The sequence below is a fragment of the Bubalus kerabau genome, chromosome 2 (assembly GCF_029407905.1).
Source record: "Bubalus kerabau isolate K-KA32 ecotype Philippines breed swamp buffalo chromosome 2, PCC_UOA_SB_1v2, whole genome shotgun sequence".
Classification (NCBI taxonomy): domain Eukaryota; kingdom Metazoa; phylum Chordata; class Mammalia; order Artiodactyla; family Bovidae; genus Bubalus; species Bubalus kerabau.
Window position 1 is genome coordinate 135,369,007 of NC_073625.1, and position 25,670 is coordinate 135,394,676.

Genomic DNA, 25,670 nt, shown 5'->3' on the forward strand with positions numbered 1-25,670 from the left:
ATTTCACTGGCTGAATGTCTGACAAGCTCTCCTATCTGTTCAAATGATAGAATTTCATAATCTTTTCATTTCTTTGGATTTGGAAAGTAGAAACAAACCAATTGAAAACCTGGATATGCACTTTTACCTGTTCCTCTTTTAATGAAAGTGATGAACCACTTCACCTTTATCAATATTTTTACTTCTTTACTAGGACTTGGGTGGTGGGGAATATTTTGGTGCTAATTGTACTAATGAGTCATGTCCATTTTGGAGGAGAATATTCATTGTTGAGCAAGCATATATGCCTTAACTTTTTGGCTTTTTTCCAAAATCACAATTTTTTTCCCATGGTTGGTGAGTCAATTGCTATTTCAAAAGAGAAGTGCTCTGACCTGGAGCTATACTTAAATTTAAGCTGCATTATTATTTGGTGGGGTACAGTTGTTTTGACACCACTGTCACTGGGGTATGTGACCCGCAGGGTCCAGCTGGTTGCAGAACTCATCTTTACTGTCTCTGCTCAGTGAGTCATATTGTGCTTCCTTCTCAGGAGGAGGCTGGCACAGTCAGTGCCAAGAAGGCAAACATTAATCTCCTATCACCCCTTTAAGCCTTAATAAAATTGACTCAATGGATCCTCAAAGCAGTGTGCCATTCTCTCAAATACAGTCCACCGTTATCAATTAGAAGGAGGAAACTGATTTGGATGCTTTTATGATAGGGGAAAAAAATGGATGTAAACATGCCATTTATCTGTAAAAGCTTTTTTTCCTGGTTGTCAGAGTTACCTGTCTTCTGCTTTTCTTTCTTGAAAACAAAACAAAACTACAACCACAGTAAAAAATCTTCTGTCTTGTTTTCTTGACTTTATTGATGACAGTTGGTTACAATTGTGCAGAAATGGCCTGAGGTGCGGCATCTCAATAGGAAGACAGCATTACAATGAGAAACTGTGATCGAGCATAAAAGAAGTGCTGCAGTTTCAATATGGGTGTTTTTTAAGGTAGAAAATATTTTATTTTTTCCTTTAGACTAAGAGCTAAAAATGGAACCAGAGACTGATCTATTACAATAGAGAAGTCTAGCCTAGAACATGCTCCTTTGATGTTTATAACAAAAGCTCAACCTCTTCTCTATGTCATCAGCATGATCTTAAATTAGCATGACCATTCACTGATTGCCTCTAATTCCTGGGAACTGGGTACAAGAAATAACAAAGTGTTAGGTCTTCAGCATCAGTAAGATGCTGGTTGGGGGCCTTTCTTGAACATAAATGAAGCAATAAATGAATGTGATAGTGCTTCATAGACTGTCAAGTGTTAAACAAAAAAATTGTTTCTGTGATAAGTCAGAGCAAAATAAATACTAAATATAGGTGGAAGCAAGGGCTTCCCTGGTAGCTCAGCTGGCAAAGAATCTGCCTGCAATGCAGGAGACCCTGGTTCAACTCCTGGGTCAGGAAGTTCCCCTGGAGAAGGGATAGGCTACCCACTCCAGTATTCTTGGGCTTCCCTGGTGGCTTAGATGTAAAAAATACACCCGGAATGTAGAAGACCTGGGTTGGGAAGATCCCCTGGAAGAGGGCATGGCAATCCATTCCCGTATTCTTGCCTGGAGAATCCCTATGGACAGAGCAGCCTGGTGGGCTACAGTCTGTGGGGTCACAAAGAGTCCGACACGACTGAGTGGCAAGCACAGCACAGCACATAGGTAGAAGCAAAAGTCTGCATATTTTTTCTAATAGAAAATGAGTCCTTTGAAAATAGAGACTTTTGCCATTACGTTCATCTTGGTAATTTACCTCTCCTGAAAAACCACTTCAGTCTTCTGGTCACTACCCAACTTAGGGCACAGTATACACTGATGTTTTTTGAATGAGTGCTTGAATTAACTCCAATAAATGAAAGAAGAGGTGCTGGCCCATCAGCAGCAGCCAACATGTGCCCATGGTACTTCTCTACACTATTGTGAACCTGAACATAATCATCTCTCACCTGGTACCCATGTGACAAATGACTCACCTGGGTAAAGGCATCTGGTCCGGGATCAAATTACTTTATACAAATTAATCAGTTTTGACTGGGTCTTTGTTTTTTCCTTAGGCACTTTAAAATTGTCAATAAAAACATCTAACTATACGATTTCAATAAGATTTAACTCAGTACTACAATCTCTTCTCATCCTGGAGTTGTGCTTTGGAAATGAATCTACATTTGCCCTCTAGAAATCTTTGAGATGCAGAGAAGAGAGGAAATGATATGTATAAGGTGTGGTGGTGACTATGCAGGAAAGAGTGCTTAATATTGACTTTGTGGGTGAGGGTTCTGTTGGAAAAGTTTACTTAGGGAAGATGACATTTAACTTGAGCCTGAAAATGTGGGTCAAATGCTGAGAGGCAAGGAGTACAATCATGTCCTGCCAAAGGACGAGCTTTCATTCTGATCTCTTCCTTTCTCTGGAAACAGAAGGAAATCTACCAAATGGGTCTTAGCTTCACTGAATTCTAAAAGAATCATATTGTAGTAAAGTAAGACATTAACGCATTGCCCAGATAGACCATAGTAACAAATTTTAGTTCTCTCTTGCTCCTTTTCAAGGAAAACCAATATACTGTGGTTAAAAGCATGGGATTTGGGATCAGACAAGATTTGGGTTCAAATCTCAGTTCTGCTACTTGAGCAAGTTATTTAACCTTTATAAAGCTCATTTTCTTTTTCATTAATATGAGGATTAGAATGGTATTTAACTCATTAGAATTTTGTTAGGATTAAATGGCAGCATGCACTAAAGGGGCTTAACCTAATGCCTTGCTCACAGAAAGCACATAATAAACACAAGCTATTGTCATTACCAGGAATCTCGCCCTTCACTACTGTATTGCTCATCCCCTCACTCTCCATTGTGCAAGAAAACATAAATAATTTATGCCTAGGTAAAATGTTCTGATTTTGGAACACGGATTTGGCTAAAGACTGTCACGAAGAGGAAAAGCTGTTTAGAATGTACCCAACCTCACCATGAATGGAATCATGCTGGAAGCTAAGTGGAGTGATCCGTGCCATCCTCACATCACAGAGGAAAATCTACGCGGCTGCTTCTCCTCATTTCCAGCAGCAGCAGTTACAGCAAGGGTTGATTTACGAGGCCTCCTACAGCCTGGGCCATCTGGGAGTACTGAGGAAATCATCAGCCTTGGGAGGGTCACTGTTTAGACTTGAACAATCTGTGTAAGCTTGGACTCTCCACCAGAATTGTGGCTCATTATGCTGCTCAGCTATTAACCATCAGCGTTCGTTTTGCAATATAAATTCTGCTCTCTTGGCTACCCCACTGATCTGGTTATAATGTGCCGTGTGTAATGGAAAAGTACAAAGCAAAAAGACGAAAATTTAAAGACTTACTAAAACTATAACAGCAGTTGATGACAGCTCTGATTTCTTCATGCAAATTAATTCTTTTTACTAAACATCAATATTCCAATTTAACCCACTGCCCCGATTCTAAGTATCATGTTTAATTAGGTATGTTAACGCTCCTGTTATTATTGATTTGGCTTTTTTTCCTGTCCAGAAACTTATTTGGGGTTTGTCTTGCTTTTTCATTTGCCACTCTAATTTATTTTCCTTTTTCTAAATTTATATATTTCCCATTTCAGCTTTTTGGGGGATGAGAAGGAGGGGCACACAGAATGTTTTAAAGGATATTACACTAAGACTTCAGTTTAGCATTAACAAGAAACCATTATACTGGTCCATTCTGGGACATGCACACACAAAACTCATTGTCAAACAAAACAACAAATCTATGTACCTTGTACTGCACTAGGTTCCGAGGATAGTAAAGATGAACACATGTTTCCTCTCTTGATAGGGTGGTCCTCAGTGATGAGGTCTATGCTTCTCAGTCACTTCCTGTGAAAGCATTCTGGGGCTTTGCCTAGTTCCTTAATTTTAATGAAAGTTACCAACTATCATTTTCAATGACTCTGTCTTGCTGAGGACTATGTTAACCATTTACTGCTGAGCCTCCCTGCAGAAAACTATGAATTAAATGTGGGGAACAATATCAGACTTAAATAGCAGCATGGAATACTTTTATATTATATAAAATAGTCCATGCATTTAATAGCATCTGCATACTTTAAAAGAGCTGTATAGCCTTGCAATGCAGCTTATTTTATAACTATTTCATTCTCAATTTCTTTACAGGCCATGGGCCATAGCCTTAGTTGCTCATAATGACCTTAACTTGGCATCTCTTTTATCTCTCTCAAACCTGCTTAAACATTCTCACCTATAGGTCCCATACCTTAGGGTGAATTGCACATTCCAACATGTCTAGGTCATAAAGTATTCCCTATAACACATTGGTACCCCACTGAAGATGCCATCTCACTCCCTGTTAGGAAAGATACGTATCCCTATATTCCAGAGGCCCCACTGCAACCATAACCCTAAATAAAACTCTCACTTGAAATTAAAAGAGTTTCTTGCTTCTGATTTTGGAAAAATGTCAATAACTGTAGGGGAAACTCTATTTTTTTTTTTTAAGCAAAGCTATTTTCTGTATAAGTTAACAAAGTGTTCTAAATTTCTCTGTGGATCTTAGTCTCACTGCTCTGTTTCTTCTTGAATGCTATCCACTCTTATCTTACTTTTATTTATAAATTCACTCAGTAGGTCCTTCTAATTCTAAGAATTTCTTAAACAAACCCAATGTAAATAAAACCTCTTTGACTTCTTTTATCCAGGTTTCATTAAATCTACCCCTTAACCGTAAGTTTCAAAGAAAAAAAAATGTTTTCTTTATCTTCTGTATTATCCAGCAAATATTCATATCTGTAACTGGTATGACCATGATATGATGAGGAAATTTTCCCATTGCCAGAGTTGGAACAAAGCCGCATCAACACCAACTACTGGGGTCCACTGGACATCTCTGATAACTAGGCTACAAGGGCAGCTGAGAGACCCAGCTTAAAAGACCCACTCTTAAGCTCCCCACTGTTGGTCTACCTGTGAACATGAAGATGTTTGGAAGGTGTAAATCATAATATTAAAAAAAAAAATCCAAAAGGCTGATGTGAGTAATCATTCTATTTGGAACCAGACGTGGACAAGGAAAAACATGTACCCCCAGAAATAAAAAGAAAACACGGTTTCTCTGCTTAGCCAAAATAAAACACAATTCCTTTAAAGCTGATCCAAACATTTTAACAAAGGTGCACCAGAGGAAATTTCAATCGAATCATTTCCCCAGGACACTGTGTGATTCTTATCAATCACATTATAAGGATTAGGAAAACCTGATGCAGTTCCTTGGCTGTACTGCCAGTAATGTTACTTTTAATAACCACTTCTTTATAAAAAAGTAAGAGGGCTTTCCTGATGAGGACAGGTCATGGGAACTGCTTTCTAATAACAACTAATGATGAAACAAATCCTTTCTCAGGGTTTATAGTCTCCTTCCTATATCTGCCTTAAATAGTCCATCTGTTTCCTTGTGACCCCCAGCTTTTTGACTTAGTCCTACATTTCTTCACTAAACAACTGTGAAATAGCTTCCAGAAATGTCCACACAGAATCCTGTGAATAAAACTGGATTTAAATAGATAAGAAACCTTAAAGGTATTTATACTTCCTCCAGATATATAGATAAATACTCAAACATAATTCTTGTTTCCACAATTTCTGATTAAGTCTAGTCTTAAAGAAGATATTATTCTTCAAAAAGAATCTCCAAAGGTAACTCTAGTAACTCAAGTCAAATTTGCAATATCTGCTCCCAAGATAGTTCCAATATGGTTAAATGTCAAATATTCCCACCGGCCATGGTTTTCCTACCTGATGGAGATTTTCCATTGATCATAAGTCTTTTATATAGTATTAAATATATAGATTATTCAATCCTTTCATAAAATATGTGCTACTAACTTTTGCTACTATATTTCCAGGTATATCTCTAAGTAACAGCCATTGATAAACACATTTTCAGTTCAGTTCATTGCTCGGTCATGTCCAACTCTTTGCAAACCCTTATGGACTGCAGCACGGCAGGCTTCCCTGTCCATCACCAATTCCTGGAGCTTACTCAAACTCATGTCCATGGAGTCAGTGATGCCATCCAACCATCTCATTCTTTGTCGTCCCCTTCTCCTCCCAACTTCAATATTTCCCAGTATCAGGGTCTTTTCTAGTGAGTCAGCTCTTCAAATCAGGTGGCCAAAGGATTGGAGTTTCAGCTTCAGCATCAGTCCTTCCAATGAATATTCAGGACTGATTTCCTTTAGAATAGACTGGTTTGATCTCCTTGCAGTCCATGGGACTCTCAAGAGTCTTCTCTAACACCACACTTCAAAAGCATCAATTCTTCAGTGCTCAGCTTTCTTTGTAGTCCAACTCTCACATCCATACATTACTAAATTTTAGTCTTTCTAAAAGAAAACTGTATAAGGTGATTACTCTTCAGTTTCTGTTTCTCACTGAAGATGGGAAACTCTGTCTGCTATCTTTAAAATTGTACTTTGTACTTCTATTACAGCCTTTTCTTGTTTGTACATCAACTTCTGAAAGACTTCTAATGCATTTTACCAATTACCTTAATTCTGGTGGAAAGAACAATCAGTAAGCTATGACTATCAATTAATTACTTACTGCCCAACATGTACAAAATAGTGTATACTGCTAGGTTAAGAATTACTTTAAAATTCTCCTCTAAGCATTGTGATATATCAATTTTTTTTAACTTTACCCTTATCCTTTCTCTCACAATTATAAAAATAGTTATCAATATTATAATAAATATTTATAAATCTTTGTAGTTCTCATTGATTAGAGAGAAAGATATAGAAATCACTCCCCTTCATTGAGTATTGCAATATGTTTTCTGCAGCCTCAGCCATGCTCACATGTTCTTTTCCAGAGCAGAGTTACAACATCAAACAGAGAGAATGAGAACAGCATAATCAGACCATAAAATGTTCTACAAAGGTTGATTTGGTGTGTTTCCTGGTCTTTCTACACTTTTAATATATACCACTATGGGTGGCTGAGAGGTCAGTTGCTCAGTTGTGTCTGACTCTTTGCAACCCCGTGAACTGTAGCCCACCACGCTCCTCTGTCCATGCAATTTGGAGGGCAAGAATACTGGAGCGGGTTGCCATTTCCTCCTCCAGGGGATCTTCCCAACCTGGGGATCGAACCCATGTCTTCTGTGTCTCCTGCATTGGCAGGCAGATTCTTTACCACTGAGCCACCTGGAAAGCCCTATATCATCTATTAGCATGATTAGAGGGATAAGAAAGGGAAAGGGAGGTGTTTTTTTTTTTTAATAAATTTTAGAGTATAACACCATTTTTCATAAACTATGGTCCATGGACCACTTGCAAAATCTTAAGTGACTGTGGAAAATTGAGATCTTGGATGTCATCTCAGATCTAATGAATCCCTGTCCCTGTAAGTAGCCTCCTGAATTTTTGGCAGGCTTCCCAGGTGAGTCATAAATATACCAAAATTTATGATCACTCTATGGGTGTGTTCAAAAATACATGTATTGAAGAAGGTTGAGCTTGGCACTTAGTTAATAGTGTTACTTAGTTAATAGTGTTAATAGGTATGAATAGGTAATAATATTTGTAAATAGCATTCATTATGGGTTATTAAAAGATTAATAATCATTGGATGCAGTTAGAGGAAGAAAAGTGATTATGCAAAATGTTTCTCAAACTTTGCTGTGCATACAGATGAGCTGGGATTCTTATTGAAATGAAGATCCTGATTCAGTAGCTCTTGGATGTGACTTGAGATTCTACACCTCTAACAAGCTCCCAGGGGATGCTGGAGCTGCTGTCTGTGGATCATAGTTTGAGTAGCGAGGATTAAGAAGGTTTAAATGTAGGCTTAAAAGAAAGTTCCCAAGACTCTCTGGTGAATAGTGATTTCAAATAACTATTTGAAGTATAAAAATACTATAAATAGCTATGTGAAGTATAAAAATGGATTTTACTGAGCCAACTCCAAAATTTCCAGTAGAAACCAAAAAAGTTATTCAGTTTGAGACCTAGGACATATGGATACCTTTGGAACTGCTTCCTTCACTTGTCTATGTTCTGCCTGACCTGATCTGGGCTGGGAAAGCTGTAAATATTGGCTATTTTCCCTTCTAGAAGGGAAAATGAGCTTGTTTTAAGGTCTTTATAAGTTTCAGCATTTTGTGTAATTGGACATAACAGACAGTGTGTGAAATAATCCAGGATGACATATGATTTCAAGAAGATGGAGAGTACTTGGTGTCAATAAACTGATGAGTTGACCAATATAAACTAATTGGGGAGTTAAACTTACATGAGAGGCATTGTACTAAGAATTGCATAGGGATTTTAATAATCCTCAAACAGCCTTATGAACAAAGTACATTTTCCCATACTTTACTTTGGATGAAATAAAGCTCAGAGATGTTTTCCTAAGATCGTACAGCTGGTGATGGCAAAATCAGGACTCCTGTCTCTCAAGTTTCTAATCATTCTGTTATATCAAAAGCCTTCCTCAAAAAAAGAAAAGGAAAGAAAAGAAAAAGATACTTAGCATCATCACAGCCATCTGGCATCCACACCATTCTTTTCAGAGCATGAGTTCTACATGGAAACTAATACTGCCCCAGTGGTAAAAATCCCCAGTTCCAGTGGGAATAGTATGTATGGAAAAAAAAAAAAAAACAACTTAGTTTTTACAATAGTTGAAGGACTATGGTGTGCAAACAGATAAACAGTACATAGGTGGTAATGAAATATCACAGGGGATGGAGGAGGTAATTAGGGGGGAAAAAAAACTAAAAAGGCTCCTGGTGAAGTGGAGGGCTGGAAAGGGAGGGTGATAATGAAAAAAAGATTAAGAAACAGGTCATGGAGGATGAAGTTCAACCTTAGAAGAAACAGTGACTTCCTTCAGCATTGTCACAGACCACAGTGGTGGCCCACAGATTCTAGCATATGGGAGTTATCCATCACCAGCCAAGGGACGTGCAACTCACAGGGGGGTAGATGACTCCATATTGAGACAACCATGTTAACCATTCATATGGCTGACAAGGCTAATGTGGAATTCTGCTGCTATCAACAAATGACTTTGCAAAGGAGAAAATAGTAAGAAGGAAGGAAGGGAGGGAAGGAGGAAGAAAGGGAGGGAGGGAAGGAAGAAGGAAAGAATGAAGGAAAAAGCTGATCGCATCAGCCTTTAGCATGTGCTATTTACCCAATATAACCAGAATGTTGTCTACAGTTGTCATTTAGAGTTCATTTAAACCAAGTATCTACCCAAAACCATACAATAAATCATCTGTTAACTCAGTACTTTACAAGAAAACAAAAGGGATTAATCAATTGTAGCAAGAGATACCACATGATAGATTGAGACTTGCATACCTCTTTTAAAACAGCTTAGTTAAAATGAGCTGGAATGGCTGAGCATGAATGGAAGGAAGGACAGGGGATGCCCTTGATGCTGAAGTGCTTCTGACAAAGAACTCTTCCTAAGGAAAGAGGGACATGTTTGCATGCGGTCCACTCACAGCACCATATTCTGGAAGAGAAAATTGTGAGTTAGGGCATTGTCTGTCCCTCTGCTTATTCTCCTAACCTAGACCCTCAGGGGGAAAAGTGATGTCCAGAGATTCGGAGTAAAGGAGTCTTGTCTGGGAAGAGAAAGATGTAAGTCAGGTGTAAAGAATTGTTTTCTTAAGAAACTGTGAGTATGGAATAAACTGGTTTTAGGACCCAGACAGAGGAGTTTATAACACAGAGCTAACGAAGAGGAATTCTTCCTAGATGAGCAGAAAATGCAGGCTGATCTTGCTGACTCAGGAGATCTGATATATTAGTAGTGCAGCAGTATTTTTTTGGCAGAGCAGAAGAGCTTCAGAACATCAGGGCTTTGGCACAGCACTGTTCTGGCAAGCTGAGGTAGAAAACCATGTGAATAGTAATGGTCAGTCAGTCAGTCAGTCGGTTCAGTCGCTCAGTCGTGTCCGACTCTTTGCGACCCCATGAATCACAGCCGATCAGGCCTCCCTGTCCATCACCAACTCCAGGAGTTCACTCAAACTCATGTCCATCGAGTTGGTGATGCCATCCAGCCATCTCATCCTCAGTCGTCCCCTTCTCCTCCTGCCCCCAATCCCTCCCAGCAACAGGGTCTTTTCTAATGAGTCAACTCTTCGCATGAGATGGCCAAAGGATTGGAGTTTCAGCTGTAGCATCAGTCCTTCCAATGAACACCCAGGACTGATCTCCTTTAGGATGGACTGGTTGGATCTCCTTGCAGTCCAAGGGACTCTCAAGAGTCTTCTCTAATACCACTGTTCAAAAGCATCAATTCTTCAGCGCTCAGCTTTCTTCACAGTCCAACTCTCACATCCATACATGACCACAGGAAAAACCATAGCCTTGACTAGATGAAACTTTGTTGGCAAAGTAATATCTCTGCTTTTCAATATACTATCTAGGTTGGTCATAACTTTGCTTCCAAGGAGTAAGCATCTTTTAATTTCATGGCTGCAATCACCATCTGCAGTGATTTTGGAGCCCAAAAAAATAAAGTCTGACACTGTTTCCACTGTCTCCTCATCTATTTGCCATGAAGTGATGGGACCAGATGCCATGATCTTCGTTTTCTGAATGTTGAGCTTTAAGCCAACTTTTTCACTCTCCTCTTTTACTATCAACAAGAGGCTTTTTACTTCCTCTTCACTTTCTGCCATAAGGATGGTGTCATCTGCATATCTGGAGAAGGCAATGGCAGCCCACTCCAGTACTCTTGCCTGGCAAATCCCATGGACCGAGGAGCCTGGTAGGCTGCAGTCCATTGGGTCGCTAAGAGTCTGACACGACTTAGCGACTTCACTTTCACTTTTCACTTTCATGCATTGGAGAAGGAAATGGCAACCCACTCCAGTGTTCTTGCCTGGAGAAGCCCAGGGACAGCGGAGCCCAGTGCACTGCCATCTACGGGGTTGCACAGAGTCAGACACGACTGAAGCGACTTAGCAGCATCTGCATATCAGAGGTTATTGATATTTCTCCCAGCAATCTTGATTCCAGCTTGTGCTTCTTCCAGCCCAGCATTTCTCATGATGTACTCTGCATATAAGTTAAATAAGCAGGGTGTCAATATACAGCCTTGACATTCTCCTTTTCCTACTTGGAACCAGTCTGTTGTTCCAGGTCCAGTTCTAACTGTTGCTTCCTGACCTGCATATAGGTTTCTCAAGAGGCAGGTCAGGTGGTCTGGTATTCCCATCTCTTTCAGAATTTTCCACAGTTTATTGTAATGGTAGGCACTTTCAAAGGGCCTCAAAGGCAGCAGACATCACCTAAGAAGGCAGAGCTAGCATAACAGAAGAGGAAAGTAGTGTACCCATTAGGACTGGGTCTGTGAACCCAATAAACGAGGTGACTCTGGGGGGGTTCTACAAGGTGAACAGGGAGAATGGAGGGTAGCAGGAGATCCTGTCAAAAAAAGAGGGTAGAAATAAGACAGTCACACTGTACTTGTGATATTACTTTTTATTTCCCCATTGGTCAGGTTGGTCTGCCCTGGCCATGGGAAAAAAGAATTGGATATAAAAACAAGATACAGATAACACAGAATGGGTTCCAGATGTCACACTCCTCACTGTTTCTTTTGGGGCCATTCATTGTAAACGGAGGCACATGTCTCTCTGGCTCTGGTCTACATCCCCTTCTTTCACCATCCTGCTTTTCACCATCTTCTCACACCCTTCTGAGCCCTCTGCTCTGCAAGCATATTCCTTTTGCAATGTAATTTCTTGTCCAAAGAGGTAATTCTTGTGCAAAAGAAGTGAAAGAAAAAAAAAGAACTATATATAATCCTGCCTTTTTCATTCCACCTCCTGCCTTTTAAAAAAGAAAACATCCTTTTCAGGTTTTGTTGCTACTACCTTTGTTTTGCTGACAGGCATTAGAGAAAGAGAAATAAGGTGAAAACTGAGATCAGAGTGCTCTAGCTTTCACATGAGCATATGAGAAAGAAAGGAGAACAAAGAAATGAGGAAAAGAGGTAAAATAAGAGAAAGACAAAGAGAGCATGAGAGAAATGGCTGCAAACATAAAGACTACAATTATAAATTTTAGGAAGAAAACACTGGAGAAATTTTTTGATACAATGAGTAAGCAAAAATGTTACAAAGAGGACACAAAAAACAATAACCAAAAAGGAAAAAATATATATTGAATTTCATTAAAATTAAAAGCTCTGTCCTTCAAAATATATTATTAAGGAGCTGGAGGAATCAACCTTCCTGACTGAAGTGCATGTGCCTAGAGCCTGTACTCTGCAACAAGAGAAGCCACTGAAATGAGCAGCCTGGGAATTACAACAAAGAGTAGCCCCTGCTTGCCACAACTAGAGAAAACTTGTGCAAAGCAATGAGGACCCAAAACAGGCAAAAATGTAAATAAACAATTTAAAAAAAAAAGAAAAAAAGAAAATTAAGAACCAAGCAACAGTAATGGAGAAAATATTTGCAACATATACATGACAAAGACTCATATACAGAATGTATATGGAAGTCTTACAATGGAACTATTAGAAGACAGGTTTTTTTTAACATTTTCTATTTTCAGGTGGACAGCAAAAGGACTCAGCCATACATATACACGTATCCATTATTCCCAAACACCCCTCCCATCCAGGCTGCCACACGATAATGAGCACATTTCCCTGTGCTATATAGTAGGGCCTTGTTGGTTTTCCATTTTAAACATAGCAGTATGTAACATGTTGATCCCAAATTCTCTAAGTGTCCTTTCCTCCCACAGAAAACTACATTTTTTAAAAGAGGAAATTCTGCAAAAGACTCTATGCAAAAGATATACAAATGACCAACATACATTTTAAAAGGTATTCAACATTATTAGTCATCAATAAAATGAAAATAAAAGCCCCTACAGGATATAGCTAGAATGTCCAAAACAAAACAAAAGACTAAATACAAAGTATTGGAAAGGATGTGGAACAACTAGAACTCTTACACATAGCTGGAGGTAGTATAAAATGGATCAAACACTTTGGAAAGCAGGTAGGCAGTTTCTGATAAACTTAAATATTAACTTCCTGTATCACCTAAAAGAAAAACATGTATTAAAAAGACTGGTGCATGAAGGTTCATAGTAGCTTTTCTCAAAGCAGCTAAAATCTGGAAATAGTGCAACATCAACTGGAGAATGGGTAAACAAATTACTGTGTTTTTGTAAAATAAAATACTGCCCACCAATAGCAAAGAATGAACTGCTGCTACATCAAGGATGAAACTCGAAAACATGTTCAGCAAAAGGAAACAGACTCTAGAGTTATGAAGCTGTTTGGCATTCTAGAAGAAAGCTATATGAGCTACTAAACATTTTCAAATTACCTATTTCTATTTGACAGATGCTCTGGAATAAGAAAACTGATGAGATCAATAGCTACAAAAAATCAGATCAGAAGCTCCCTGGATAGTCACGGGGGCTTGACTGCTAAGAAGTGTTTGCGAGCTTTCTGAGGTGATGAAAATATTCTACCTCTTAATTGAGGTTGTAGCTATTCAAGTGTATGTATTTGTCCAAACTGATCAAATTGTGTACATAAAATGTGTATTTATTTTATGTAAAGTTCATTCCAGTGACACTGATATAAATAAATGAGATAGTGATCAGTGGTAAGGAATTAAAAGAGTCATACAACAGAAAACAAAAGTGTGGTAGAGTAATTCAGATGACAGTATTGTGGTCGGGAAAGGGCCTAAGCTAAGACTTAATGACAAACATCAACCAGTTCTGTAAGGATCTGGAAATGAGGGTTCCAAAGTGCACAAGTCCTGAGGCAAGACACAAGTTTATCATGCTCCAGGAATAGACTGAACCCTGGTGGTGTGGTTGAAACTCAGTGGAAGAGGAGGTGAGTGGTAGAAGATGAAGTCAAAGAAGTAGGTCCTGAGGAACTTTGTAGAGGACTTTAAAAAATGTAATGAGGGACTTCCCTGGTGGTCCAGTGGTTAACACTCCATGCTTTCAATGCAGGGGGCCAGAGTTTGATCCCTGGGTTGGGGAACTAAGGTCTTGCATGCCACACACTGTGGCCAAAAAGAAAAAAAGAAAAAATGAGAAGCTACTGGAGGGTGTTAAACATAGAAATAAAATAATCTCATTCACTATTTTAAAATATTACTGTGACTCTTTTGTAAGGATTTTTTTTTTTAATGCCAGGTGAACATTAGGGCATCAAGAGAGAAGTAGCAGCTGGAGTTAGGGAACTACTGACCCTGTAGCCTTGTCTAGGGTGGCTGTAGTGGAGACAGTGAATGAAATAAGTGAAGGTGCCTGTTAAAACCTTTGCAATTAGAATTGCAGATAAAAGCAAGAGGTCAGAGAAGGGCACCAAAATTGAATCCTTGTTCTGATGGGATTGTGATGGCTTTGATTTGTGGGAGTAATGAAGTTTGGGGGAAAAAAGAGGGACGATGTTAGTTCAGTTGGGCTTTGGACATATGAGTTGAAATCTCAGAGGAGTCAACGCTAGGGATGTAAATGTGAGTAGCATCACACAGATGGCATTTCAAACTGTGGGATTCAGAGAATCTCCTCCATAGAGAAAAGCAAAGAGGGCTAATGTTGTAGGTAGAATAATGGGATCCCTATGATTTCTGGTCTTAATCCACAGAATTTTGGAATGTGTTACCTTACATAACACAAGGGACTTTGCAGATATGATTAATTTATGGCTTTTGAGATGGGGAAATTTTCCCTGATTATCCACGTGGGCCTAAGGTAAACATATGAGGCTTCAAAGTGGAGAACTTTTCTTGGCTGTGGTCTGAGACAGCCAGACCATGAAAAGAGGTTTGGGGAGAGATTTGAGAGACTTTGAAGATGGGGGATGGGGGAAGCCACAAGCTGGAAAATATAAGAAAATAGTTCTTTATGAGAGCCTTCAGAAAGGAACACAGCCCTGACGATACGTTGATTTTAGTCCAGGGAGACCTGTGTCAGACTTCTGAACTGTAAGAGAATATATTTTTCTCTGTTTTAAGCCACTAAGTTTGTGGTCATTTTTCATAGCTGCAATAAAAAACTAATAAGGAAGGACTCAATTCTGGGAACTTTCAATATTTAGAAGCCAACTCAAGGAATAGCCAGCCAAAAAGCCTTAGAACAAGGAAAGAATATGAGAATAAGAAATTCATAGAACAATGGCATTATAAAAACCAAAAGGAGAAGTAAGTAAATAACTGCATCAAATGTGCCTAAGAGATAAAGTGTAGTGAACGAAGAAAAGTAACTATTGGTTTTGCCAATATGAAAGTCCATAATGCTCATGGGGCAGTGTCAGTTTGGGTCGTGAGGACAGAACCCTACTTGAGTGGAGAACAGGGTGTGAGAAGTGAAAATGGGAGTGATGATAACCAACAATTATGTTCATATGTTTTCTCGCTAAGATGAGCAGATAAGTGGGACCGATATGTCTTAATGGGACAATGGGGTACATGGTCAGAGATAGGAAGGGATACTTGGGATAAGAGAAGGACGTTAGGGAATTTCCTGGTGGTCCGGAAGTTAGGACAATGAGCTTCCACTGCAAGGGCCACAGGTTCGATCCCTGGTGGGGGAATTAAGATCCTGCATGCCATGTGACAAAAAATAAAAAGAAGTTTTGGGGAAAGAGTCCAATGCATTTGAGGTACCTGAGTGTGAAGATGTCTAGGAGTCACTTACATGCACATGTTTGCAGCCAGGGATTCATCCTGGACTCGAGATAAAGAGAGAAAGATTTTTCAAATCAAGGAAATAGAAAAGTTAAAGTCTTAAGTGAGATTGTGAGGCTAGTCAGAGAAACTTAGAAGTAACACAAATATGAAGTGGCTATGTATATAAACACAGTATTAACCTAGATGGAAATTTATAGTTTATAAAGTGGAAGTATATGATCTGGCTAAAATGAAAAAAAAAAAAAAGATATTGATGCTGTTTTAGAAGCACACTTCAGAGCTTTGAGATTAAACGTAAATGATCAATAAATCACAAAACTGGTGCTGAGGCAAGATAAAGTAGCTTCAACTATCAATAAAGCTGCTGGAAGCCTTATTCTGCTAAAGGCAGAGTATCAAAAAGTTCTTGACATGCCCTGCTGATAGTTTCATTGCTCAAAAGGCAGAGGTGATAAAGGCAGCAGTGAGAGGAAACGCTATTGGCACCTAATTCCAATCGACAATGAGAACTGATGAAGGCATAGAAGTGATGGGAACCTGGGGAGAAAATGATTATACCATCTTTTGAGTTTATAACAAGGTAAGAAGAGAGAGATAATAGTTGCAGTTATTAAGGGTATACCTCTGGAGCCCAACTTGAAAGATTCAAATTATGCCTCTGAAACTAGCTGGAGGGATAGTCTTGGACAGGTTACTTAATCACTCTAATGCCTCAGTTTCCTTTTCTGTAAATAGAAATGATAAAAGTAATTCATTCATTGAGTTGCTATGATAATTGAATGAGTTTACTCCTTATAAAACACTTAGGACAGTGATTAGCACAATAAAAATCTTCGGAAAATATGTTAATAATAATAATGTATCAACTGTGTAACAGATTTCAAGAACTTTTTTTTTTTTTAATGTATAGAGAAGGTACATTTTCTAATGTGCATACTCAGTGGCTTTAGTCATGTTTTTTTTGTTGTTTTTTTTTTTTAATTTTATTTTATTTTTAAACTTTACATAACTGTATTAGTTTTGCCAAATATCAAAATGAATCCACCACAGGTATACATGTGTTCCCCATCCTGAACCCTCCTCCCTCCTCCCTCCCCATTCCATCCCCCTGGGTCGTCCCAGTGCACCAGCCCCAAGCATCCAGCATCGTGCACCGAACCTGGACTGGCAACTCATTTCATACATGATATTTTACATGTTTCAATGCCATTCTCCCAAATCTTCCCACCCTCTCCCTCTCCCACAGATTCCATAAGACTGTTCTTCACGACCCCTGGACTGCAGCCTGCCAGGTTCCTTCATTCATGGGATTCTCCAGGCAAGAATACTAGTGGGTTGCTATGCCCTCCTCCATTTTCTGATGTACAAGGGGTAAATAAATGAAGCTTTCTGGAAATGATCCCCTTTTATTGGGTGTCAGATAATATTCATTTATGACGCCATTCAGGTCATTCAGCACTGAACCAGGGTTGATGCAATGACCTGCAGTAATTAAGAGAAGGAAGCAAAAGGTGATATAAATCTTGTTCTTAGGGATGACTGCACCTTAAAATGACAGATCCAAATTTAGCTAACAGATGTGAGGTGAGGGTGGAGGCATGGGATAAAGTAAAAAAGATGAAGTGAGTGAACTCTGGAACAGAAGAGGAAGTGACCACAGGGGTCGGAGGGAAGCAGAAGGGCCCAAGACTGAACACCTGCGACCTCAAGTTTCAAGAATCTGATGTCTTTAGTCATGCAGTATGTTGGAGGACCATGTGGATTTTGATACCCAAGAAAACTAAATTCTGATTATTTGATCACAAAAGATCCCAGACCAAAGCAGAGGACACTGCTGGGAAACAAGCAAAATACTTTGTCTTTTGCTACACAAACATATGTAACCATATACACACGACACATACCCACATACATAGACACACACACACAACGATCCACCATATACATTGGCAAAAACAATACTTCAGAGGATTTAGAGTTATGGAAGATACTTCTGCTGCTGCTGCTGCTGCTGCTACTGCTGCTAAGTCGCTTCAGTCGTGTCTGACTCTGTGGGACCCCATAGACGGCAGCCCACCAGGCTCCCCGTCCCTGGGATTCTCCAGGCAAGAACACTGGAGTGGGTTACCATTTCCTTCTCCAATGCATGAAAGTGAAAAGTGAAAGTGAAGACGCTCAGTCATATCTGACTCTTAGCGACCCCATGGACTGCAGCGTACCAGGCTCCTCCGTCCATGGGATTTTCCAGGCAAGAGTACTGGAGTGGGGTTCCATTGCCTTCTCTGAAGATACTTCTAAGGAAGTTGAAACCAAGTACCCAATATGAGAGGGGATGATGAGGGGAAATAAACTCCAGGAATATGGGATAGTTACTCTCATGTGTCAACTTGACTGATGTCCAAATTAAATATTGTTTCTATCTGTGTCTATGAGTATTTCTGGATGGGATTAGCATTTAAATGGATGGACTCAGTAAAGTAGATTGTTTATTGTTGTTGTCCTTGTTTAATCGCTAAATTGTGTCCAACTCTTTTGTGACCCCATGGACTGTAGCCTGCCAGGCTCCTCTGTCTATGGGATTTCCCAGGCAGGAATACTGGAGGGGGTTGTCATTTCCTTCTGCAGGGGATCTTCCCCACCCAGGGAAGAGAAAACAGGTTAGCAATTGTGACTTTCATGTGTGGACCAAAGGGTGTGTGTGATTGGTAAATAAACTGATCTATTTTAAAGGGGACAGATACAAACCATTAATAGATGAAAAGGAAACTTTCTGATGAACTCAAATTGTAAAGGAAATGGGAAGGGGATTCAAGGAAAAGGGGACATAAAATTAAAGATTAAATCAGAAGACTGATTTGGATGTCTAGAAGGAGTTTGAATATTTCAAATAAGCTCCAGTTTACAAAAACTTTTCAAAGGCAAAATAGCGGACATTTTTTCTTTTTGCTGAGTTCAGAGCAAGGAGGAGATGAAAGTAGGCAGTTTGCTGGTAACACATGGTACGATGCTGCTGCTGCTGCTAAGTCACTTCAGTTGTGTCCGACTCTGTGCGACCCCATAGACGGCAGCCTACCAATGCTGCTGCTGCTGCTAAAGTCACTTCAGTCGTGTCCGACTCTGTGCGACCCCATAGACGGCAGCCCACCAGGCTCTGCCATCCCTGGGATTCTCAAGGCAAGAACACTGGAGTGGGTTGCCATTTCCTTCTCCAATGCATGAAAGTGAAAAGTGAAAGTGAAGTCGCTCGGTCATATCCAACTCTTAGCAACCCCATGGACTGCAGCCGACCAGGCTCCTCCGCCCATGGGGTTTTCTAGGCAAGAGTACTGGAGTGGGGTGCCATTGCCTTCTCCCCACCAATGCTAATGGGTGACAAATAGCAAACAAGACTCAGCTAACTCCTATTTAGTTTTCATCCTCTACAACCAGAGAAGGGTCTGGAAAGTATCCAAAGGAGAGCAAATATGGTTAGAAGGAAGTTGAAAACCAAGACAGGCAAGGAGATAGAGTGAAAATCTAAAGCGTTTTTAATCCTCCAGCCTTAGAAAAAAATTACCTTTCAATGGAGTGAAAAAAACTAGAGATTTAATTACAAAACAATCTCAGTATTTGAGAACTCCTAAAGGATGGAAGAGAGAAAGCAATGGCACCCCACTCCAAAACTCTTGCCTGGAAAATCCCATGGATGGAGGAGGCTAGTGGGCTACATTCCATGGGGTCCCTAAGAGTAGGACATGACTGAGTGACTTCACTTTCACCTTTCACTTTCATGCATTGGAGAAGGAAGTGGCGACCCACTCCAGTGTTCTTGCCTTGAGAATCCCAGGGATGGGGGAGCCTGGTGGGCTGCTGTCTATGGGGTCGCACAGAGTTGGACACAACTGAAGTGATTTAGCAGCAGCAGCAGCAGCAAAGGATGGAAGAAATTGGAATTGGAGTAAAATAATTTTTTCTCTCCAACTAATATTTTGTTTTCTCTTTATTAAAATAATACAGGTTGGAAATAGGAAATTTAGGACATACAGAAATGTCATAGAAAGTAAAAAAGAAATTATCTATAATTTTAGCTTTCAGAGACAAGTGTGATTACCACTTTGGCAGAGTTCCTTTCTGAAACTGTATATGCATTTCTATGTAGTTGTGATAACATAGACTACACAATTTTTCATTGGATTTTCCTTACTTTAGCATTAAATCATGAACATTTTTCAGTGCAGTGATAACTCTTCAAAAACATCTCTTTCATAACTCTATACATGACATGATACTATATAGTTTTTAAATTATATATATTTTTACTCTAAGTGATATTTGTTTCCAGTTTTTCATTGGTACAAATAAAGTATGATGGATATCATTACATACAGGTATTTGTTACTTTTTCAGATTTTGCCTTAGGATTCATTCCTTTATTAAAATTTGGGGTAAAATGACTATAAAAGGTCCCTCAGTTCAGTTCAGTCGCTCAGTCGTGTCCGACTCTTTGCGACCCCATGAATCTCAGCACGCCAGACCTCCGGATCCATTACCAACTCCCGGAGTTTACTCAGACTCACGTCCATCGAGTCAGTGATGCCATCCAGCCATCTCATCCTCTGTCGTCCCCTTCTCTTCCTGCCCTCAATCCCTCCCAGCATCAGAGTCTTTTCCAATGAGTCAACTCTTTGCATGAGGTGGCCAAAGTACTGGAGTTTCAGCTTTAGCATCATTCCTTCCAAAGAACACCCAGGGCTGATCTCCTTCAGAATGGACTGGTTGGATCTCCTTGCAGTCCAAGGGACTCTCAAGAGTCTTCTCCAACACCACAGTTCAAAAAGCATCAATTCTTCAGCTTTCTTCACAGTCCAACTCTCACATCCATACATGACCACTGTAAAAACCATAGCCTTGACTTAGCCAACAACCTTTGTTGGCTAAATAATTTCTCTGCTTTTGAATATGCTATCTAGGTTGGTCCCTAATGCACATTATTTAACTGCTTTTCAGAGTTTGATTCAATGTACATATATGAGAATGCTTTACCAGGGAATCCTCAAATGAATTTAATATCACAATTACTTAAGATTTTGCAATTTAAGACTAAGAAATGTTATCTTGTTTTCTGATTTACATTCCTTTGAATCTCCATGAAGTAGAAGAGTTTTGATATGTTTATTAGCCATTTTCATTTCCCCTGTTGTTATTCATTCCCTTATATTAATTGTCACTTTTTGGTTAATGTTTCTACACAATGCTTGCATATTTTATTCTGTTTTAAAGTGGAAAATGTTATCAATGTTAAAAAAATCCAATTTCTGTTATTCTTGATTTAGATATTTTATCTGATACCAATAATTGAATTTCTTATTTTGCTTCTGATTTTCTGGTATATCCTTGGTATAACTTGTTATAGTCATCCTTTGATGTGCAACAGAAATCATTTATTTTAACTTTACATTTATAACCATTACTGAAAGGATTGCTATTATATTTCTTATTTTGTTTTACAGCTTCTATTTTGATGTGCTTCCATACACTTTGTTTTTATTTTTATTTGTGCTACTTTATTTACTGTTTTATTGTATAGTAGTTTGAGGAGTTGTTTTTCTTAATTTTATGAATAATAACATTTATCATATACTTCTAAACTCATATTTCTATATTTTCCAAGGATAAAAAGAAATTATGAACTTGAATCTCTTCTCTGCTATAGGAATTTATCACTCATGACATTCTTTTTCTACCTATTTTTCAGTTCTTTTCATTTTTAAAATGAGAGTTATGGATTTGGCTTATTATTTTATGTTGTTTTACTATATAAAGCCCATTTTTGATAATTATTTTTAAATTTTGCATTTAATTGAATAATCACACTCAGTTCAGTTCAGTCGCTCAGTTGTGTCTGACTCTTCGACCTCATGAACTGCAGCACGCCAGGCCTCCCTGTCCATCATCAACTCCCAGAGTCCACCCAAATCCCTGTCCATCAAGTTGGTGATGCCATCCAACCATCTCATCCTCTGTCGTCCCCTTCTCCTCCCGCCTTCAATCCCTCCCAGCATCAGGGTCTTTTCCAATGAGTCAACTCATCGCATGAGGTGGCCAAAGGATTGCAGTTTCAGCTTCAACATCAGTCCTTCCAATGAACACCCAGGACTGATCTCCGAGTCCAAGGAACTCTCAAGAGTCTTCTCCAACACCACAGTTCAAAAGCATCAATTCTTCAGCGCTCAGCTTTCTTTATAGTCCAACTCTCACATCCATACATGACCACTGGAAAAACCATAGCCTTGACTAGATGGACCTTTGTTGGCAAAGTAATGTCTCTGCTTTTTAATATGCTCTCTAGGTTGTTCATAACTTTCCTTCCAAGGAGTAAGTGTCTTTTAATTTCATGGCTGCAATCACCATCTACAGTGATTTTGGAGCCCAGAAAAAAAATCACACTACCATAGTTATTTTTAATTATTCTATAAGTTTCTTTTAAATCTCACAATCATCCTTTTATATTACCAGGTTAATATTCTTAGCTTCTTAAGAGGACTGAAAAATGTCTTTTTTTGAAAGAATACATAAATTTAATGTTTAATGGAGCTTTTAATACCTAAGAAAATTCTTCTGCTATCTTTACATTTGAATGACATCTTAGATGAGTATATGAATCTTGAGTCCCTGGCACTTAACTTCAACCAAATTAAATGCCAGGCTTTTTCTCTATCTTGAGTTATTCACTTAAGTATATCTTCAGTTGCAAGAAAAGGAAAATAAGGATTGTATTTTCAGAGCCCTTTAACACAGCAATTGCTTTCAAACTAGATTGGCTATAGTGCTACACTTAGAATTCTTGGGTCTGATTTTTTCTTTTGAAAATTCTACAGACACTGTGTTTTTTTTTTAATAATTTAATACCATACAATAGAAGTCTGAGACTGGGATAATTTTGCCCCTTTTTATGTGATTTTTTAAAAAATTTCCCTGAATAGCTATGTAAAAGTGCATGTCTCTTACTACTCATTTTAAGTGGAGCGTGTGGGATCATTGCTAAATCTACAGGCTCAAGTTTACTTTCTCCTCATGAATATGTTCTTTCCTAAGTCTGACTAGTCTCTTATCCTTGTTTTTTTTCCCTATGCTTTATCATAATAAGTACAACTCCTAGTCACTACTCTGTCTTTCATAACTTTTTCACTTTCTATAATTTCTTTGTTCTTTTATTCAGAACTGCAATATGGAAGCAATATGCAATATAGAAACCTGCAATATGGAAGAGCTGGATTCGATCCCTGGGTTGGGAAGATCCCTGGAGAAGGGAAAGGCTACCCACTCCAGTATTCTGGCCTGGAGAATTCCATGGACTGTATAGTGCATGGGTTCGCAAAGAGTCGGAGAGATTTAGTGACTTTCACGTTCATTTTTATTCAGAAAACTAGAAAGGTTTCTTAGTTTATTATCACCAGTTCAGTTTTCTCAATTTCATTCCTTTATTGTTTCCAATCGAAATTCTAATTTTTCTATTTTCAGTAGTTTCCTTCTATAACCTACTACTTTATTCCATCTTTTTCTCTCCTTAGAGTCGTGCAATGGATGTCATAATTTCCCCAGATAATTTGTTCAAACCAGTTATAGTTGTTTCACTTCCCATTTCAGTAAATTCCTGAGGAACATTCATATATATAATTCGATTCAGGTCCATAGGAAGAGAAATCAGCTGGGAGATGTTACACAATGCTTTTCTCCCATACCGAAGAGACTTAGGAAGAGTCATCTCTTTCTATCATGTTCACATTAATGTGTGTGGAGTGACATGTGGAACTGCTGCAGCCATCTTGACACCATGAGGTAAGTCATCTTCAAAACAAGGAATCAACGCAATTAGGTTGGAAGAATATAGAGGCCCTGATGACAACTTGGCAAATGCAATGAACTTACAATACCATCCACTTCACTTCCATACTTCTAGTTATATGAGAAAACAATGTGTTTATTGTCTAAGCTATCCCACATCAAAATTGTTACTTGCAGCCAAAGACATAATTAATACTGGCCTCTGTTTCTATTTCATATTGGGCATATTATTACACTTTTATTAGGAGAGTAAGGAAAATATTGTCAAAGAATTTTCCACTTCTTATAGAAAATTATTTTTGAAGTATGTTCTCTTTCTGAATCTTAGGATAATTCTTATTTACCTTGATATTGAAAAGCCTTTCCATAAATTGTATGCCATGTCATTTAATATTACCCTGTTTACCCATCCAATGAAACTTCTATACTGATGCTTTATTTTATAGATTAACAATTACAGGTATTACACCTATCCAGATACTTAGCATATATCACATACAGTTGAATTCTTGCTTTCAGATCAAGCCTGCCTGCAGTACTGTGTGGGATAATGCGTTCAGCCTCTATTGTGTTGGAAGGAGAAGGAAAGTGTCATCTGTTCCACTAAGGAAATGCCTTTTCCTCTAATTAGCCTATCTAACTATAGTAAAGAGTCAGAGGTACTGTAATTCTTTTTGTATAAGGGAAGTAAATAAAAAACTATATTTAACAGTGCAGTACTTAAGTGGTCCACGCTATCGCTCACCCAGCACCACATACAAACTTCTTCCTGAGTAACTGCATAATACAGGATATAATGCATACTTTCTCCTTTCTCTACTCTCCATCATCTTTTATTCCAGAAATAATTACTTCTGAATAAAATTAGATAAAAAGAGGATTGCTGAGAAAATTGGAGAAAGGTGCATGAGACTCTTATACAGTGGAACATCATTCTGTAATGTCAAGGACTTCATCTATTCCAGACTAATGCTGTTTCCAATTACAATTTAACGTTAAAGAAGTAAAAATCATGAAAAAATAGATTTAGCATATAAACATAGGAAATGAAATAAAGTATGGTAAGAAATAAACGAAATTTAAAATCCACTGGACTGCCAGGGAATTCCCAGAAAGCTTCTTTTAATGGAAAAAAATTGATTTCCCAAATCAATTGCAGATTATAGATTTTTTGTTACCCTTGAAAAAGAAAAAAAACTAAGGATATGCATATACTGGGCTTTTGTGTATCATCACAAATTGTTCATTTATAGTCTGCCTATATCCTACCATCATACATCATTCCAAATTTTTATTCTATTATTACACTGGTATGACTTTACAAGCAGATGTTCACTTAAGCACACACACACAAAAAAAGACTCAGTAGATTGTTTCTTTCATGTATTTTGGCATTAGCATCCTGGAAAAATATTATATATTTTCTAACAAAGTTCTCATGTATCAGGGTTTGGTTGGCTGCCACATTTTCTGTTCAACATAATCTTTAAGTCACAAAGTTAGGAGCAGACACTGGGGATGCAGCTGTCCATGCAATTCTGGTACAGTAAGTTGACTGTGTCTACACAGGAATGTGTATTCCAAGTCATTGGAAATTCCCCTCACACAGTAACATGTGGTCTTTTCTTATTTTTAGTTTCCTGTGCCATTGTAATTTTTGTCCTTTAATAGATATTTTTAAGTATTTTATCTTGGAGTTGTAAGAGGATGTAACAGACACCAGGATCTAGCCTTTGTGTTAATTATAATTTTGCTATAAAAAGAGAATGTCTAGACCAGTAAGCTTGGAAGTATTTCTTAGACATTCTATTATCTAATAAAAGCATTAAACAGGCTCTGAGGATATTTCAAAGAGAAGAGTTGATCCCAAAGTATAAGTGTGTGCTCCTTCAGCTTATGCCATACCTAATTAGTCTCATTTCCTTTGTAGTGAGGCTGACTCTCCTTATAGATATGATGGGATGCTGCAGATCAGTGTCATCAAATGTTTTCCTTTCACCCTTGAGTCTTGTGGGCAGCCACAGTTTAGGAAGGGCTGGAGAGGAATGGAGGTAATGATTTTAGGTGTCCAATCTTTCTACCCATATATCAACCAAAGTAGATTCATA

At 38.5% G+C, this 25,670-nt stretch overlaps 1 long non-coding RNA gene across 1 annotated transcript in view; it reads right to left on the minus strand.

Moving 5' to 3' along the window:
- Nucleotides 1–11,649: 11,649 nt before the first annotated feature.
- The window catches only part of LOC129644914 (uncharacterized), a 33,217-nt gene continuing 19,196 nt past the window's right edge, over nt 11,650–25,670 (minus strand). The window contains exons 2-3 of the long non-coding RNA XR_008711048.1: nt 16,361–16,463; nt 11,650–11,820 (exon numbers count right to left, since the gene is read on the minus strand). This is a non-coding gene — a long non-coding RNA (uncharacterized LOC129644914). The remainder of the gene's footprint in view (nt 11,821–16,360; nt 16,464–25,670) is intronic.